The sequence below is a fragment of the Lactuca serriola genome, chromosome 4 (assembly GCF_051521515.1).
Source record: "Lactuca serriola cultivar US96UC23 chromosome 4, Lser_US96UC23_V15, whole genome shotgun sequence".
Taxonomy (NCBI): Eukaryota; Viridiplantae; Streptophyta; class Magnoliopsida; order Asterales; family Asteraceae; genus Lactuca; species Lactuca serriola.
The window spans coordinates 302,704,081-302,724,152 of record NC_136411.1 but is presented as its reverse complement, the minus strand read 5'-3'; the positions used below and the strand labels follow the sequence as shown (position 1 = coordinate 302,724,152).

The window sequence follows — 20,072 nt, the reverse complement described above, 5'->3', positions numbered from 1 at the left end:
CACAATGATCAACGGCCCCTAATACCATATGAAGTAATCCGTGTGATATCTAGCTGGCAATCCATGTGATAAAGTATTATTACATGTGCTCCGTGTCTATCAACCCCAAACTAATTTCACATATGTATATATGTGTTGTAAATTATGTATAAAACATTGTACATTGTGTATCATGATTTGTACCTCTTAGTTTATGATCTTAATTTTAAGACTTTATGCATTGGATAGTTGTATATTATGTATGTATTATAAGTAGTTATAGATATATATATAATATTGTTTTTATCTTTATTTTAGTAGAATTAATATATTTTATTTATAAAAGTATTATTATTTTTTAAATCAATTATCTAAATTATATAAAATCATACTATTATTATTATTATTATTATTATTATTATTATTATTTATTTTTTGCTTTATTTATGTATCTTTGTTATTGTGGTTTAAAAATATTTTAATGTTTTTGATGTTTTATTTAAATATATTTTTTAATGTTGGTTTTTTTTGAAGTTTTTTTCGTTTAAATTATATAATGATTTTTTTGACCTTTTTTTTTCAAATAAACAAAGTAAAACAATAACCCGAACATGAATAAAAATTATAGTTCGTTTAGTTAAATGAACGAACATAAATAATGGTCTTGCTCGTTTATTTATGTTCGTGAACATTCACTTATAATGTCTCTTTATGCTCATTTAAGTGTGTTCATTTAATTTATTTATGTTCATTTTTTTTATTATATTATCATTTTATATGTTCGTTTATGTTCATATACATTGATCAGTTGTGTTAGTTTATCTTTGTTCGTTTAGTATGTTCACGAACATAAACGAATGAACATAACCAAGAAAATTTGTTAAACGAATGAATATGAAAAAGAAAATTGTGTTCGTTCCGACTAACCTAAACGAACGAACACGAAGACAAACAAACACCGTCTGTTATTTTGTTCGTTCGTGTTCTTTTATTTGTTAAACGAACATGAACAAAAGCATTCATTTATATGTCAGTGCTTCTTCATTTATTGTCTAAATAATTATATTATATATTAGCGGCAGGAATGTCTTGAAGATTACCTTCAATTATTGCTTCTTTAGTGAGAAATGTGAGCTTCAAGCCATTCTGTCGCTAAGATATAATATAATTATTTAGGCAACAAATGAAGAAGCACTGACATATAAATGAATGATTTTGTTCATGTTTGCTTAACAAATAAATGAACATGAATGAACAAACGAACATGCGGTGTTTGTTTATTGTCGTGTTCGTTCATTTAAGTTAGCTGAACTAACAAACGAACACAAACGGATAATGAAAGAGATTTTCTTTTTCGCGTTTGTTCGTTTAACAAATTATTTTGTTCATATTCGTTTGTTTATATTCGTGAACGTACTAAACGAACATAAATGAAAGAACACAAACGAACAATGATAAACGGACATATAATATGGTAAAATAATTAAAAAATGAACATAAATTAATATAAATAAATTAAATTAACGAACATAAATGAACGTAAACAGACATCATAAACCAACGTTCACGAACATAAATGAACGAACGAGACCATTGTTCATTTTCGTTCGTTTAACTAAACGAAAGATAATTTTTGTCCAAGTTCGAGTTATTGTTTTAATTTGTTTATTCGAAAAAAATGTGATAAAAATCGTTATATAATTTAAACGAACAAAACGTCAAAAAAACAATATTAAAAAATATATTTAAATAAAACGTCAAAAATATTAAAAGATTTTTAAACCACAAAAAGAAAGATAAATAAATAAATAAATAAATAATAATAATAATAATAATAATAATAATATGATTTTATATAATTTAGATAACTGATTTAAAGATAAAAAACAATAGCATGTGTGTGTGTATAATAATAATAATAATAATAAATTGTTAACAGAAAAAGGAAAAAGAAAGAAACGGTAATTTGGTTTTTTATATGGAATATGGAACTGCAGTGTAATTTTCACAAACCATAAGGATGTAACCTATCAAGTTTTAAACTTAGGGATCAAAACTGAGAATTCGACTAAACAAGAAGGACCATTTCTGTAATTTACTCTAAGTATAATTTAACAAACCCCCTCAGTTTGAACACGGGGTTCACAAATGTTTAAACTATGCAGAAAAACTAAAAATAACTGAGTTGGGGTCCCTTTGTAAATATATCTGCAAACTAGTGAGCCGATGGAACATGTAAAACACACACATGACCTATGTCAACACGTTCTCAAACGAAATATAAGTCAATTTCCACATGTTTGGTCTATTGATACTGTACCAGGTTAGAAGCTAAATACATAGCACTCGTGTTATCACAAAAGAAAACTGTTGCTTTACACAATAGACAAGATAACTCGATAAAAACATTACAAAGCCATGCAGGTTCAGCAACGACATTTTCTACCCCTGGAACTCAGCTTCAACTGAGGAACGAGAGACATCATGATGATGCTTGGAGTACCGATCCACCCTGACCGCCCTGCCCTCTTTGGCTCCCGATCCTAACCCGGATCCACTCCCTGCATGTCTCGTAACCACCATACTGCAAACACCGCAATCATCCGATAACTCTCACAAACCTGGGAACCAACCCCCAACCTAACCCTAGGGGCTGTGACTTCCCTGATGCGTGTATGGGTCTTGTGCTTTCAGTAGTACGGGCCCATACTACCTTCCACACCTACCCATATTTACATCAAGTATCACCACAACACCCTAAAGATGAACTAACATAACAGCAACAAATCTTGACTCCTAGAGGAAAACTGAATATCTCGTACTGACCTACCGGTCCCACAACTCACCCGACCATGAAACTTCCACCAACTCCTGCAACACTAGTGTATGCTAGTCATACATAACGCTGGACCCTATAAACTTTCGAATATTCAATCCTACCCTAAGCTCCCAATCAAACAAGAACAGAACATAAGGCTAAATCAAACATTCTCAGGCTATAAGATCTTAATTACATATGGTCGTGATGCATGCACTAAATATCTACAGTAATGATGTCAATTTCATACAAGGAAACCCTAGGCTAGCAGACATCATATAATCAGACAATTCTTTCATGCAATTCCTGAAAATCCCTAGCCTAGTACTAGCATGTTGTTCTATCATATCTCATAAACAAATAACTTGTATGGTATTTTTGGGGCTACTTACTGGCTCCGGCTGATCGTACCTCCGCGTCCTCTTTTACTCTTTTTGAAAACCATTTTAAATTCTCTTTTGAAAACTCTCCTTGATTTGAGACTGGATTCACACGAATGTTCCTCTAATTCACTCAAACCAAGGCTCTGATACCAACTTGTAACACTCTAAAAATTCAAGCCAATTTAAATTTTTTAAAAACAACTCATATTCATTAATTCATTGCAAAAAGGTTTTCAATACAATTATTATTAGAGTCTTCCCAGAACCATATCATGAAAAATAAACATGAGGAGCGGTACGATCACACCTTCGCCTTGACACGTTCTCCTGAAGTACCTGAAAAGCATTAAACCACAACTGTAATCCCGAAAGCTTAGTGAGATACCCCCAAAATACCAACCACATATACCATACACGTAACATATCATACAGAACAGAAACAGAAACAGAACAACATGCACTGGGTCCACAGCTTTGCAAGCTGAACTACCCCATGGGCCCTCACTACGAGTTTGGAATGCCTACCGGGCCCTTAGCTCGTATCTGGAATGCCATCGAGCCCTCAGTATGAGTCTGGAATGCCTACCGGGCCCTCAGCTCGTATCTGGAATGCTCCCGAGTCCTCAGTATGAGTCTGGAATGCCTTCTGGGCCCTCAGCTCATATCTGGAATAGTCCCGAGTCCTCAGTATGAGTCTGGAATGCCTTCCGGGCCCTCAGCTCATGTCTGGAATACTCCCGAGTCCTCAATATAAGTATGGAATGCCTACCGGGCCCTCAGCTCATATCTGGAATACTCTAGGGTTTGTTGGCTACCGCACGGAGCAGTACAACCTCAACCCATCCCACATAACATGTCGACATGTAATAGATAAATACACATACATGAAATCAGACAATATCACAGGTAGTCCTACAGACCTACCAAACTAGCATATCAACTGGCATACATCACTAACATGCAATACTAACTCATGATCAACATCTAACACTGCTAGGATAATACATCCAATGGGCCGGCCTTGATGCCTTAGACCCCTTAGTATAGTGAGGATAACTCACCTCGCAACTGTTGGCTGAAAAGATAAGATCACGCTGCTCTAACCTCCGAAATGAACTCCACCACTGATAATACCAAAAGACTGAACTCAATAAATACCAATAATTACCAAATTACCCCTGGAAGTCAACTGGTCAACTCTTGGTCAAAGTCAAAGTCCTCAGATAAAGTCAAACTTCCTGACTGACCCTACTCGCCGAGTCAGCCCGCTGACTCGCCGAGTCCCTCAACTCTGAAAATCTCATCTCAACTCACTGAGTCGTCCCTTGACTCACCAATTCTCAGCTTAACCAGAAAAGGCTAGGACCTCAAGACCAGACTCGCCGAGTCCAAGGCTATCTTCAACCAACTTGTCGAGTTTCTTCCTATCTTCATGCAGCTCGCCGAGTGCACCCATGTGACTCGCCGAGTACCACTAGCTCTTAACCCATACAGAGGCTTTCCAAGCCATGCAGGGGTTCCAATCCATAGATCTACTCTTCCACAAGCTATTCCTCATGTAAAGTTGCAAACTTTACGTAAATCCAAAGAGATCTAAGCATAATATACTCTAGGGCTAGGGTTTGGGACAAAAGAACTTCACCAACAAATCTTAAGCATAGACTTTATGGCTTTCTGGATCATTAACAACCTAGATCTGAGGTAGCAACCTCAGATCTTACACCAAATTTGAGATAGACCTCATTCATACCACAAAAACCCCACAATTGATAGATCTAGATGCACAACAACTCAAACAACATATTATTACCTCAAATGAAAACTCCAACTGAAGGATAAGCTAAATCTCTGCAAAGTCCCTTGCTCCAACCTTCTTGTTCTTCACTTCCCCTCCAAGATTTCCTCCTCCACGACTCTATATGCTCTCCAACTCTCTCACAACCGAAAGTTAGGGTTTCTGGACTTCAAGGGTGAGTAAAGAGGTTGGGGAGAGGGTATTATGTTCTTTATATAGGGCTCAACCCCCCAGGATTAGGGTTTTCTCCATACAGCACCAACTCGCCAAGTCGACCCATGCGACTCACTGAGTTGGTCACTTAACACGTGACTCAACTCGCCGAGTCTATCCATCGACTTGCCGACTTGACCCTCTTACTTACACTAGTAGCCCTTCAACTTTACTTCTGAATTTCCGGGATGTTACAACTATAGGGCTCCCGCTAAGCTCCTATAGAGAGTGGGATCTACATTGGGGGTCCCATGAGGAGAAAGCTTTGGATTGGTATCCGTCAGAGTACTGCAAGGATTGCATGAAAGTATGTCAGCACGAGAGAGGATATCACGAGCAAAGGCAGAGTGAGATAAGAGCATACCTTCTTTAGTACGAGAGGTAGCAATGCCAAGAAAGAAGGATAGAGGACCTAGGTCCGTCATGGAAAACTCAAAAGACAGACAAGTGATAACTTGACAAATAAGAGAAGGTGAGGAGGCAGTAAGAATGATGCCATCAACATAAAGGAGCAGATAAATGTGATCAGATCCTTGGTGATAGGTGATAAGAGAACAATCAGAGCGACTGTTGTGTAAGCCGATAGAGATAATGAAAACAACAAAGCGATGGTACCAGGCATGCGGTGCCTATTTGAAGCTATAAAGAGCTTTGCGAAGACGACATACATGATCAGGAAAGTTGGGGTGAATGTATCCGGGAGGTTGTTTCATGTAAACTTCCTCGGTAAGATCATCATGATGAAAGGTATTTTTTACATCAAGTTGATTAATAGGCCAATTTTTCGAACTGGAAATGCTGAGAATGGTACGAATAGTGGTGAGTTTGACAATAGGGCTAAAAGTATCATCTGTCACACCCCCAAACCGGAACGATGAAAACGTTCGGGGTTGGATGATGTCATGTACAATATCACAACAAATGTATAATAGTAATCAAAGTAACAACAACCATTGTATTGATAACATAGTATTTACATTGTATTCAAAACATTGCTTGTGCAACATTAAAACTATAGCAAAAGATAAGACGTGAATGCTACTATGCTCCGTCTTGGTAACGCCTGAGGTACCTGTCTACTAATTTTCCTGAGAATACAAGTGGTTTGAAAAAGTGTCAACATTAAAGTTGGTGAATTCATAAGTATTTTTTTGGAAAAGATGTGTTCTTTGTTATTGAAAACATTAATATTTTCTTCCAGAAAATCGAATATTTTCTTAGTAATAGTCTTAGTACTTTGAAACCAATAAGTATAAGTTTCTCATGTTTATACTCCGTGATTTGAGATTCTGATTCATGTAATTGGTATTACTTGTACTGCTACCTCCTATGGCTACTTAGTGTATAAAAATCATATATAATTAATATCGAACGGACAATCGATTGGGTGATTCTGCCCTAAGCCCACAACCAAACAAGGAATGGGAAAAAAGGCGGAAATCTCACATTTCACTGCCTATAGGATCTTTATTATATATATAATCCTAACGTATACATTAAGTAATCATAGGCTTTAACAAAAAGAATACTTGATATATGTTTTCTGTAATTCTGTTCGTACCATATTAGTAATTAATATAATGTTTTGCTTTTCATGTAACTGTGTGTACATCTAGAAATTTTGTACTTGCAAATAACGTAATATTGTTTTATTATTTAAACAAAACCTTTGAAATTATATTTGCCATGAAATCTGAATGTAAAGTTAATGTTCAAATAAAATTATTTGAAAATATATTATTCGTAAATATGTCGTTGTTTTCTCCTTGTGAGTTATTATAACCATACTAACCCCAGTCGACCTGATCGCGATGTTCTTCAGGCGTCGGAATGTTAACGACATTTATCACCCCAGGCCTGACTGTAGCTAACAGTCAAGGTGTGGGATTGCCAATCCCAAATAGATCTATACACAAATATCTCTCTCTCTCCCTACAAGAGACTCTGGTTATAAGTCAAGGCTTTTACCACTACTTAGATAAGTACACGAAGACGTCTCACATATTGCTTCAACATGTTTACGAGTAATAACTGAAAACCTTTTAGTAAATAACATGTAGTGATAGTCACATTTTGATGTTTTTGGCAGGATCTAAGAGAAAAAAGGAAGCTTAAGAAGAGCAATTTGAATCTTATCGTGAAAAGATGGATTTCGGTCGCATATATAGTTCAATGATCGGGTTTTTGAGTTGCTGATTAGGAGTTATGATAGTTTAATAGATTCCTTAGATACATAGTTTTCATATATTTGCATTGTAAGGTTATATTTTTTCTGCATTTTATCAATAAAGTGAATTTTTGGTTTTATCTTATTTACTTTACATTTCCTTGTAATGGCATTTATGAAAATTGGTGGTTATATTTCCTATTAGCAATGTTAAATATGGATTTCATTCCTAATTATATCGTTTGTGGAAATGTATTAATCAACCAAGTGAAAATGAATTCTCATCACCCAAGTTTCAGTTGGATAGAAACTTGAAATCATACAATTTGAATTGTATGATGTATGAGAATCTTGATCCTTGGAAGATTAAGACTAACTCATTGATCACATGTCTATGCGAGTCAAGTGAGGGACTTAAGGATCTAGTACACATTGATGTGGACTGGTTAGATCCACCAGAATGGACGATAAGTCTGTTCGTCATGCTTTACTATGGTTCGGTAAATATGGTTATACTTATAGGATTAAGTGTAATTCTGACTCTTTAAAAGGTTTCAAAGAATGGCAGAACGAATATGAAGAATCTATTAGGCAGAAAGATAAATGTTTCTCCAATTTGAAAGGAAATGAGAGTACTTTGGTATCATGTTTTATAATCATCTTAATGATTATGAAACCATGTCACAATTGATCCTCTAAGGACATCTTAGTGCAATTGTCTTTACTAAGAAGAGGAATCAAATATTGTTGAAAGTGTTTAATTGAGAAATGAGTCATATTTTGTATCAAAATAAAGTTTTAGAGTCACACTATAGTAACTTCAAATCGTATCTTGGAACTTATTCCAAACTTAATAGGTTTATAAGACCTCATGAAATGTGGAGTAGAAATGTTTTCTTATTAAAGCACATTTAAAATTGGTAGTTGTGATGTTTTGGTTAAAACAAAGATAAACAAATACCAATTAAATGAAGTGTTGTCTTGATAAGGACCCACACTAACTTTTGAATGTTTGTTTTTGCTTGTCAAGGAATGTTCCTTAACAGAAAAACTTATATGCTAAGAAGTCGGTCGGAGTCTTAATGATCTTGAATAGTTTCAGGAGTCAATGAAGAATAAACATATTAGTTAACACTAGCACACGACCTGAGATTGATTACCTATCATGTCGACCATCATTTGAGATGTTGTATGGAAGGAGGTTTAGGACCCTAGATTTTTAGGGAGAGGTCACACATCGGGTCATGGGAAGCACTAAGGTAGTGCTTAATAGCACCGAGTTGATCCAACAAGTGTGTGACAGGTTGCAGGTCACACAGAGTCGCCAAAAGAGTTACACAGACTCATGTCTTTCTGACCTCGAGTTTCAGGTTGGAAACTGTGTTTCTGAATGTTTCACCTTGTAAATGTGTCATCGATTTCGGAAGAGGGTCAACCTGGGTCCCGATTTATTGGTCCATTAAGGATATTTGCATGTGTTGGCAGGGTTACATACTAGTTGGATCTTCCCGGTGAGCCCAGTCAGATCCGTAACACTTTCAAGTGGGGGAGAACTGTAACACCCATATCAGGTGCACAATATCTTCCATATTGTAGGTTAAAAAGTTTCCTTTTTCCCTTCTCACAAATTGAGGGATGCCTTCTCATGTCGTGAAGAGTAAATCGGACCCGTGCATCATTTTAAGGCTCACGACGTGAGCAGTCCAATGCTCACGATGTGACGATGACTGATGACCAAAAACCTGAAGTTTTCGGTATTTAAAGGAATGAGAGGATTAGGCTTTCTCATCCTTAGCCTCCCTCATTCTCTAGACCTCCAGAAACCCTAATACCCCCTCCTTAAGATCCTTTGGGTGCATTTCTAGCTTGTGGGAAGAAGAAAACAAGAAGAATGAAGTGCTCTAGTGTGGGTGTGGGAAAAGAATCAACATCATCATCAACTTTTCCTACTTTTGGACCCTTATAAGTATCAAAGGCTCTAACTTTATTGCTTATCATGGATAGATCTTGAGTTTTGTCTATTTTATTGATGTTATTGCTGATTGAGTAGAGAAGATCAATAAAGTTGGCAACTTTATAGATTCTAAGAGTCCCAAGAGCATTATATCTGGGAGTTGGTATAGATTTGAGGCATGCATGCAAATTTGAAGCTCATTTGTTCCCTTTTTGACCTAGAAAATGGATGATCATGTTTGGTGCATGCATGGCCATAAAGGAAATTTTTTTATGGACCTTCGAGGTCCCATTTAGCTTTTGGATGAAGTGGAATTGAAGACTTAATGGATTAAGGACTTAAAATGGTGATCCTTAGCCTCAGACAATGTTCACGACATGAGGTGTAAGATCCCACAACGTGAGAATCAGAGTAGTCCCATTTCTATTAGAACCCTTAGATCTTACGATGTGAGAATGGGTGCTCACGTCGTGATTCAATCTTGGGTGGTTTTTTTGGCTGAGTCAACCAGTTTGGGTTGAGTCAAGTGGGGAATCGGATTGGGTTCGCTACCATGACGTGACTAATGTCTGGTTACGAGGTAAGGATAGTTGACTTTGACTTTGACGAAGTTTGAGCTTAAGGGGATTTTGGGATTTTGATGGAAATTGGTCATTTGGTAGGAATAGGTTTCGATTAGAGAGCTGAGACTCGGAGTCAAGACCTCATCAACTTCTGTTCAGCTTGCGAGGTAAGTTTTCCTCACCGTACTTTTGGGGTCGAAGGCACCAAGGTAGGCTTATTACTTATCATGTGGAATGATAATTGTCTATGTGGTTGCTTGTCTAAAAGACATCGGGGGTAGCCCGTGTCACTTGTATGCAAGACCATGAGGGTAGCCCATGACATGGAAGACCATGCGGGTAACCCATGACATTTCAAGGGAAAAGACAATGGGGGTAGCACATGAAAAGTGTTTGAATGTTATGTGGTATTTTGGGGAAAACTCATTAAGCTTTTGCTTACAATTTGTATTGTGGTCTCAGGTACTTCCGGTACTAAAGGGAAGGGCCCGACTTGGTGGCGCATCATTCACTCTCCACTATTTTCCACACTTACTGATGTTGTTACTCTGATTATTTGACATGCTTATTTTGTAATGGATTTTGGAAACAAATTATGGCTATAATTCTTAATTGAAAATGAATTTTTTTCCTGTTTTTGGGCTGTTACATGAAAGAAAAAAGGTTTTATCCCAAAACAAGTTAATAAGAACATAAAAACATCAAAAACGAATTGCTAAACACGATCATAAAGCAAACTGAAGTGAAGTCCTAAAGCTCCTAGCTTCCGATTATTCAAATCTTCCATCCAAAGTGCTTCTCCAACCTTGAAATCAAACCCAAAAGAGTCTCTTGATGAATATTATTCATAGGATTTTCTAGTATATGTTCCACACCAAATTACGATAAAAAGGTCGAGTATTTATAGAAATAACGAAGAGGCGTTGTGTAGAGGGCTTTGTCTCGTTTCGTTCTTATGAGCTTATGTGTTGAAATGGAAATCTTTAGCTGGGACGTGGCACATGCTTGAGGTCAACGCAGTGTCTTTCTTGATTTATGGCAACTTTTCGAATTTGGTCCTTATCAACTCCATTTTTGTCCTAATCATTTCCTTTTGCTCTTAGCCACATATCTATATGTATTTATCCATTTCAAAGCATTATCAATATCTGTTATCTTTTAATATAACATTTATATTCAATATATTAAGATAATTTCCCAAAATAAATTTACAAATAAGGTCGTACAAAATACCCTATATTTATTTTTTGTTTGTCCCCAAGCAAATTAAAATTATTCAATGTAACTATTGCAATTCAACTGCAATATCATAACACCAAAATTATATAAAATAATTAGATTCAAATCTACCAATTATAGCTAGCTTCAATGCATATATGTGTGTCCATTCCTAAATACTTTTCAAGTTCTAAATACCGATATTCCTCATAAAATCTTTTTTCGGATAAACGAAAAAAATGTTAAATAATTATGATTAAATAACGTAAATGAACCAAATATTAAAAAAATTTTAAAAAAAAAGAACAAGATTAAACATACATTCAAATAAAACAAAAACAAGGATTTTTTTTCATTAGAAAAACAATAATAAGTAAATAAATTATAATATGATTTAAAATAACTTAAGATAATTGGCTGAAATGAAATTAATATATATATATATATATATATATATATATATATATATATATATATCATTACTATATATAAAAACCTTAATTTTTTCTGGTGCCTTCTAAATCAAAATCGCACCCTTCTATAGACTCCACGTCATCTATTTTTGGACAGACGCAATGTTCCATAATTTCGATTAACACTCTTCTTTCTCCCTCTTCGAAACTATCCGACACACATATTCAACACTTTGGAGAATCGTTACCTTGATGTTTCAGCCATTTGAAACCGTCCCATTCCACTGTTTCCCTCCGCCGAAAACCATCATCCCCGTATAATAAATCCCAAACCTTTATTCTAACCCATGGAGGGTGAAAATCGAGAGCTACAGAAAGTGAAGCCTGGTCAACCAGTTTATTTTTCGGGGACTGGTCCCCGTTTTCTCTGTCTAATCCCCATCGATCGTCTGAATCCTTTTTATTCATTCGATACCATCACCACGACCCATTTCCCGATTAATCATCGTTAGCATCATAATTCGTCAAATCGATCTAAATGCTTAAGTTTCTTCTTCTCAATTTCAATCGCCAACACCAATATCTATGCCTATTTTATTTGAATTTCTGATGGAAGAGAACAACAAGCGTCAGTGGTGTCGATCAGTGGCTTTGAGTATATCGTTGAATCAATTTACAGCGATGAAGACTTTCAAAGTCGTTCCTTAGGGTGCCTATGTTCGATTCGGGTATGTATAATTACACATTAATATCTACAGAACCCTAATTTGATTTTAATTTTAATTTCGAATTTTGTTATTGTTGTTTAGGATTAATCCAAGATTGGATGTTAAAACCCTAAACTATCCGATGGATATCAAATTGTGAATACCAATGTAGAGAACTCTGATTTAGGCTTACTGACTTTCTACCGTTAACACCAAGCAAGCATCCTTGGTTGCACTACTAGGAAAAGATTCCTACAAATAAGGGAACATAAACATGCTACTGTAACTCTGGAAATCTTTCTCCTTTGCAAGTACCAAGTGGACAAGTTTATATTGAAAATTTTAAGCATTAATGTCATAATAACATTTTTACTGATTTCACAGGCTTCAAGGAAGGTTGTTTGTTATCGTCGGTTTGTTTCCTTTTATTTTTCCTGTGTGACCTAATTGTCATTAGTTTCGTGAACTTTCTCTATTTGATTTTTACAAAATTCTGAACATGATGCAATAAACATAATTGGGACATGTTGTGATGTCGGACCATAAAGGCAAAAATCTATCTTTTTTTTTTAAATGATTCAGGCTTATCCCAACATTTATGGTCCTTCACAGGATCTCCCACATTTATGGTCCTTCACAGGATCTCCCATATGGGAACCACAGACGATGCCACACCATGATTTTGTATCTTTCTACTTTCTAGGTTACAAGCTGTCCACATCAGTAAAAGAAAATGTAAATTGGCTGCTATTGTGATTAGATAGTGAGTTAGGTTGCCTATATTGGTTAAAACAAGTAAATATGTTGCTATTTTTATTGGTTTCAGATTGCAAGTTGTCCATATTGGTAAAGAATGTGAGTTGGTACCTATATAAGTATAAACAGGTAAATGTGTTGTTATTTGTTTGTTTTCAGGTTACAAATTGTCTATAATGGACTAATGGCCACTACTTTGACTCCTTTACCAATATGGGAAATTTTACGCCGTTATTTTTGAAGAATGACAATTTTTTGTCCGTAGAGGTTGAAAAGGGAAACATTCTTTATATGAGATTCAAGGGGAAAATTTAATCTATTTATAGTTTATGCCCTTTTCTTTTCAAAAATGATCAAATTTGGAAACTATTTGTATTTATATTTCCATAATTATGAAAAACCACCCATTCATGTAAATGATATGATTTCTACTTTTCAAAAATTGATATATGTATGTTAATGTCAAAAAAAAAAAAAAAAATAAGAAGCTTCTAGATATCAGTAGAAGATAGGGATTTCTTGCTTAAGTTTGGTTAAAGTTTGGCATTTTCTTGATTATTCACTTAATAATTATTGTTTCATTCTTTCTTTCACATGTAACTGATCTGTTTAGTATAGAGGGTCATGTTCATTGGACTGATGCAACTGATAGTACTTTTGGTTTTTTAAGAAAAATATTATTTCCCATGAAACTCAATCTTACTGTATTCAATGCAAAATGATATATTATGCATGTTTTTTGTGATAAAAAGGCAAAATTAATGTCAAACTCAAAGATTCTCTTAAACAATCATTTGAGAAAAAATCGACATTACATACCTTATAAAACACCATAAAGTATATGTATATTGTTAGTTCTAATATACTTTAAGATATTTTATAAGTTCTTTGATGCCAAAGTTTTCTATTATGTTTTTTACGCAACATATTTGTGTTAATGCAATGAAGAGAATGGTTGGTGTTTGTTTTTCTATAACAAAATGCATACTAATTTTGCAATGAATAACCTTTGTATTATAGCTTGCATATCTATAAATCAAGCAAAACATATTTTCCAATTTAATTCATTTTCTCATGATTCTTAACAGGCGAAGATGCTCAAAGTTAACAAACCTAGAGTTCATCTTTTCTGCTTAGATGGTTGGTCTAGACTCTAGATGATTCAAGCAATATATTGTAGTATTGTACTTTAACCTTTTTCGTTTTTAGTATAACATACTTTAGACACCTTAAAAAATATACACAAATTATCTTGTTTTTGGATCGTGCTTAGCACGGACCTCAAAGTTTTCTAGTGTATATATATATATACTAGAAATTTTGTATCATATCTGCATTGTAATCACCCAAATTTTTTAAAATTCAACCTTATAACTTGATTGTTTCCAAAATCTTTGGACTTTTACCATTATCTTCCTTCAAATGATGTCTTTCTACGGAGACCTCCTGGTGGGCTTCATATACTGCCGTTACAAATCAAATGGTGTAGGAGGAATATAATGGTAAATGTTTAAAAATCTTGGAAGTAAATCAAGTTAAGGGTTGAAGTTTAAGAACCTTAGACGATTGCAATGCAAATATAATGCAAAACAATGTAGTATAATGTAGTTAAGTATCTAAGCTTATATAAGGTTGTTAGGTATATTCACTTTACCTTATATATATATATATATATATATATATATATATATATATATATATATATATATAAGCTAGGAATAGTAAAGTTGAAAGTGTGAGGTTGCAATTCTATTTTCTTTTACAGTAATTTTATGTCATTATGTAGGTAGTTTGTGTACAGGTGGCCTCACCGTTTTATCTACCAATCAGGCTTCATTTCTGGCTTTATCAACAGTAGATAACATCCCCATTCCAGTGTTTCCAGGATCACCGACTCAGGGTTCGCCGATTCATCATTTCAGAAACGTCTCCATTTCCTGTTTCTCCCTTGCAACGTCTTCTTCAACATCTCTGGGAATCCTTCGTTCTCAAAACCTTTCACCAACACAAACAGTTCCTCCATATTATTTCTCACCATACACATCACTGTCACCGCTATTACTCTCCAATCAAAAGGTTACAGAACTGTGGATTATCCACCGACAGTCTCTCCTCTATCTTCTTCTAATTCCTCCACTTCCCGCCGCTTCTCCAAAACCCTTTGATCTCTATCTGAACTCATTGGCATCCTTTCTATCACTAACCATCACCGTGGTACCAAATCGACTACCTATCTATTCACTTAGAGGTTGATGTCTGCCTTCCCATGGATTTCCAGGGCAAAATCATAGAGGTGCTTCCATGGCGAAGGGTGGTTCGTCTCTGTACCAATCTACCTCTTTCCTTCGTTCTTTGATTTTCATATTTCCGTTGCTATCAGTGGTGTCGGCTACCACCGTCGACTGCTACCGACACTAAGAAGCCGACCAAACCTAAAGCCTAACCATCACAGCTTGCTTTTGATTACTCGATTTCTTTTTTCGTTTCTGCAGACAAAGATGGGTGAAGACATATCTGGAGGAGACGAAATGAGGATTAGCAAAGTAACATTTCTATCTCTCAGTTACTTATTACATATGAAAAATCATAATCTAATTTTCTTTTTATATCCTATATCCAGTTGTCGTTTACTTCTAGGTGAGGTAGATGATGTATTATACTATTACAACAAATGCTTGGAGTCTGAGGAAATCATTTGTTTGGATAGGAGAATGACAATTGAAGCTGTGGATGGCCTGCAAAAGGCACAGATAACTAACCACCTTTGATGCAGGTTTTCGCATTTGCGACATTTAAACTAAATCACCAATTTGCCCTTGGCAGAAAGTGTCTGGTTATTTAAAGCTCTGCAGAGGGAACTATCAATAGGCTCTTATTCATAGAAATTACTTAACATGAAAGGAGGGGCTCTTCTTGTGTTATGTGATGCTCTACATGTAACATGAGTAACTAAGAATTGAGAATGTGGGCCCCATGAGTCATTAGTTCATTTAGCTGTTACCATACGTGATGCCTTCAGAGAAAATATGGAAGAGGTCGGTGTATCAGCTGCTGTTGAGGTTTATTTTTTCTTCATACTTTCTTATCTCAATAACGTATGAAAACAGATGAAGTACCCCTTAATAACGTAAACGTTCAAAATGATGTTATATATATGCTTGTGCCCACAACCTGTTTGAAGAAATGTCTTTTTTTTGTTCATCCGTCTGTATGGAAACTATTTGTTCCTGTTGAATTGGGATTGAATGACAACATCATCCCCAGAAGAAACCACCAGTAAAATAAATAACACAATCTATTTTTCCCATACTTTAGTCACTAATAAGGGTATTTGTGTCTTTTGACAGGTGGTGAAGTTTTAATAAGAAAAAGGGTAAAAAGAAGATATAGGTAGATGATTACCCTAATTCTTTTTTGGCAGAAAGATTTTTCGAAATACGCTGCGTAAATAATAGAAGGATTGAAAATAAACCAGTAAATGTAAAAATGAAAGTACAGAGGTTTGATTCTTCTAATGGTTATTTGTTTTCCGTTGTTCGATTTTTCAGAATCTCTTATTCAACCTAGACAGAGGCGCTGATCGTATGACAATAACATTGGTTTTTACTTGACTTGCAATCTACAAGCAAAGCCAGTCGACTTTACCCTTTAAACATTTTAACCCCCGAATAATCAATAAACTATGTAGTCGACGTACACTCCTTTTGGAAATGGTTTAATCGAAATCCGACCCCGCAACACGGTGTCACCTTTCTAGTTTTTATAAAAAATCTATAACAAATTTATTAAAATAGAAAAAAAGGATAAAAAGATAAAAAAAAATAGTGAGTAGATATTTGATGGAATGAAGTGTTAGTGGAATAGTGCACCAGAAAACACATCAAACACAACTGAAAACGATGTCGATACGGTCGAAACTATTTCAAGAACATTGGCGGTTAATTTCAGTTTCGGTGATCGGAATTGTGGCGAAGTGCTTGAGAAACATAGCAAAGTCAAGATTATTATCAAAGATTTAAAAAAAAGGTAATCATCTATTTGAAATCGCACATCCAAACACGCTAAGAATTCCGATCTAGCAAAATAAACAAAATAAAATTCACCTTTTACTGTTATCAATGATTCCACGAGTTGAAATTTTATCCAAACTAGTGAAGAGGCCCGTGTGTTGCATGGGTCATATTTTTTTTTTGGTTGATGTTTCGTGGAAGTAGATGTTGCAATCATTAGCAGTTTATGGTAGGTATGAACAAATGAAAATACAAGCTATCATGGACAACACGTTGCTATTTTCGGTAAAACAAAATGCAAGTATGTTACTATTACATGAGGGTAAGAGAGTTAGGATTTTTTTTACCTGAAACACACATAAACCACTAGTTTTTAGGTGATAATTGCATGTTTTGCAATCTATTCAATAAGAATCAAAGAAAATAGGTGGCATCTTGGCTTATACACCATTAACTAAGTTATCATGACATGAATCACTACCATTAGAACCGTAACGACTTCTTTTTGAAAAATGAATCCGTGGAAGTTGTATGTTTATGATCCATTAAAAAAAAAGCAATCTCACAGTAAAGTCTAACTCAAAGAGTACAAAATTCAAGGGTATTTGATTAAAAGTATTGTTCAAGTGATTAAAAAGTCATAATAGTACCCGACTTTCATGAAGTTGAAGTTCAAGCGCAACCTCTCTTCTGTATCTTCCGCAATAACTTCCTCTAAAAGCGACAAAAAGCAAATTTTTAGGGCTAATGCTATAAAACGGAACAAAAGCAAATTCAAGGGTACGCTTGATATCATTTTTTTTTTTTTTTTGTAATTTATGCAAAAAATACCTTTGCATTTGGAAATATTCCTCTTAGAATTATTTCCAGAATTACAACTATTGCTCAAAAGTAATATATATCATCATGCTACTATTCCTTAATTTCACCTCTCAAAAGTCTTCCTTGCAACAAAAAAGTGTGTTATGACTCCGAATTTTCAACTTTTACTAATGATGTCATAAAAACTGCAAAATGTTCCCAAAATTCATCCCCATGTTTAACAAAAGCAGATGGCAATTAGCGAAAAATATTTTTGTAATAAAATATCAAATCTCAAATTTAGAAAAACTCTACTTTTTTCGCCTTTTACTGAAAACCCATTATACAATTTGTTTTTAAAGAAAAGTTATTGAATATTTTTTTTGTTTATTTACGCCATTATCTGTTAAAATAAGTTACTATGTTACATATGTTTATTAGTAAACAAATTAGATGTGTTGAAAATAGTCTCTCAACAAAACATTCCAACCCAAAACATCCTAACACAGGCCAAAACAATCCGGTAGTAGTCATGATATATTACAACAATTCACCAAATATGATTATTTTAGCTACTATACTTAACATGAAAGTTCAAAATATTGACGTCCCTCACTCAAAAATTATAAACCACTAAAAAGTTCAATGTAATAATTATGAGTAACTATATTTCAACAATAATGTCACAAAGATAAGGTAGAAAATGTTGAAAATATATAATGTCAAAGATGCTTATTCTATTTAAACTCAGGCAAATAAGTTTGATGCTAAAGACTTCATTTGCCTACAAAAGTTATAACTTATTTTTTTGTGAATTATAAGGGAAAATGAACAGGTAAATGATACAACCCTACTGAAATTGGATTGCCATAATGCAGAGCAATGTTCCAATTTCTTTCAGAGTAATGATTTAACTTGTTTATAAATTAGCACTGCATAAATATGCAAAACCAACAAAAATCAATTCTGTATGTTGTTATATTGCAATATTAGATGATAGGAACTTAATTTTGACATGATATCATAGCTATAGTTTTTTGTTAAAAAAGGCATAACCAAAATAATAGGTGTATAGTATGCAAACTCATAATCCAACAAATTTAAGGTCATTAGAAAGGTAAACCTCCATGTTTATTGTGCCCACACACATCCTTGATCCTTCAGTGTATGTATAGTTTTTACATGACCTTTATTTACACAAAATTATTTACACACAAAAAAATTATATAATTAAATATAGATCATTATCGCCATGATTTTTATAATAAGATACTAACTTTCAGAACTTCGTACTCCTTACCCTTAAGATCAAGCCAAATTATGCCTATATACCTGAACATAACAGAACCGCTTACACTTCCCCTCTCAAACGTCAAGAGATCTTGATCTCTGTAGAAAATTAATTAAAACATATGTTAATGGTTATCAATAAGAAACTCCCCACATTTGACTTCTACACCAAAAGTTACGTTTCCATTTAACAAAATTTGCCACTCATTTTTAAATAGTTAGAAAGAATAAAAAACCAACCAACTTTGACTAAATAAATCCTCCACCCTAGCCTTTAAATCCATTCATGAATCAAGAAAATCACTAGTGGTCGAGTAATGATAAATCAAACGAAAAGGAAGAAAATGTAATACTAACCATATCAAAGTTATGAATAAAACAAACATCTTTTTTCTAATAGAATGAACAATTATATATTTTATCTTAGTTTGAACAAAAGAATATCGTTGTGTTGTGATGATCAATAAAAGTATCAAATCCTTATGATTACACAGCAATTTACTCACAAAAGTAAACTGTACAGAAACTGTAAATATTTATACCAAGTCAAACTGCATCTTACTTTTTTTAGTCGATATCCCCGCTAAAAAAGAGTAAGAAACCAAGTGGAAATACAGAGACGTGCTTGAAAGTTGAAACTCAGCCCACTTCCATTTATCTCCCTGACAAAAATGGTAAATATATATGGTAAATATTTTTCACAACCGTTATGCCTTAATACATAACTCGTAATTAAACTGTTATAATTAAGTGAAAGACACATGCAACTAGAAATGCGATCTGATAAGTAAATTTACATTCCTTGACCAAACAAGTGGTCTGGCTTTCTCCACAGAAGTCCAAAAGTCTTCCAGCCACACCCATCGCCATCTCACATTATCTTCTATCTTCTTAATCTGCTTACGATGATCATCCAGATTCATCTCATCCAAATTTCTTCGCAATCATTTTAACTTTGGTTAACAAAGATTTGATTTTTATCAGGATCCTTCAATCATACCTTCA

At 34.3% G+C, this 20,072-nt stretch overlaps 1 long non-coding RNA gene across 2 annotated transcripts; it reads left to right on the top strand.

Annotated features, from left to right (window-relative positions):
• The first annotated feature begins 14,772 nt into the window (after nucleotides 1-14,772).
• LOC145097231 (uncharacterized) lies at nucleotides 14,773-16,728 on the top strand. Of its 2 annotated transcripts, XR_013704283.1 has the most exons (4): nucleotides 14,773-15,509; nucleotides 15,587-16,025; nucleotides 16,314-16,356; nucleotides 16,515-16,728. It is a non-coding gene; the product is annotated as an uncharacterized LOC145097231 (long non-coding RNA). The 2 variants fall into 2 exon arrangements; XR_013704282.1 differs by lacking the exon at nucleotides 16,515-16,728 and having other exon boundaries at nucleotides 14,774-15,509; nucleotides 16,314-16,481.
• The last annotated feature ends 3,344 nt before the right edge of the window (nucleotides 16,729-20,072 follow it).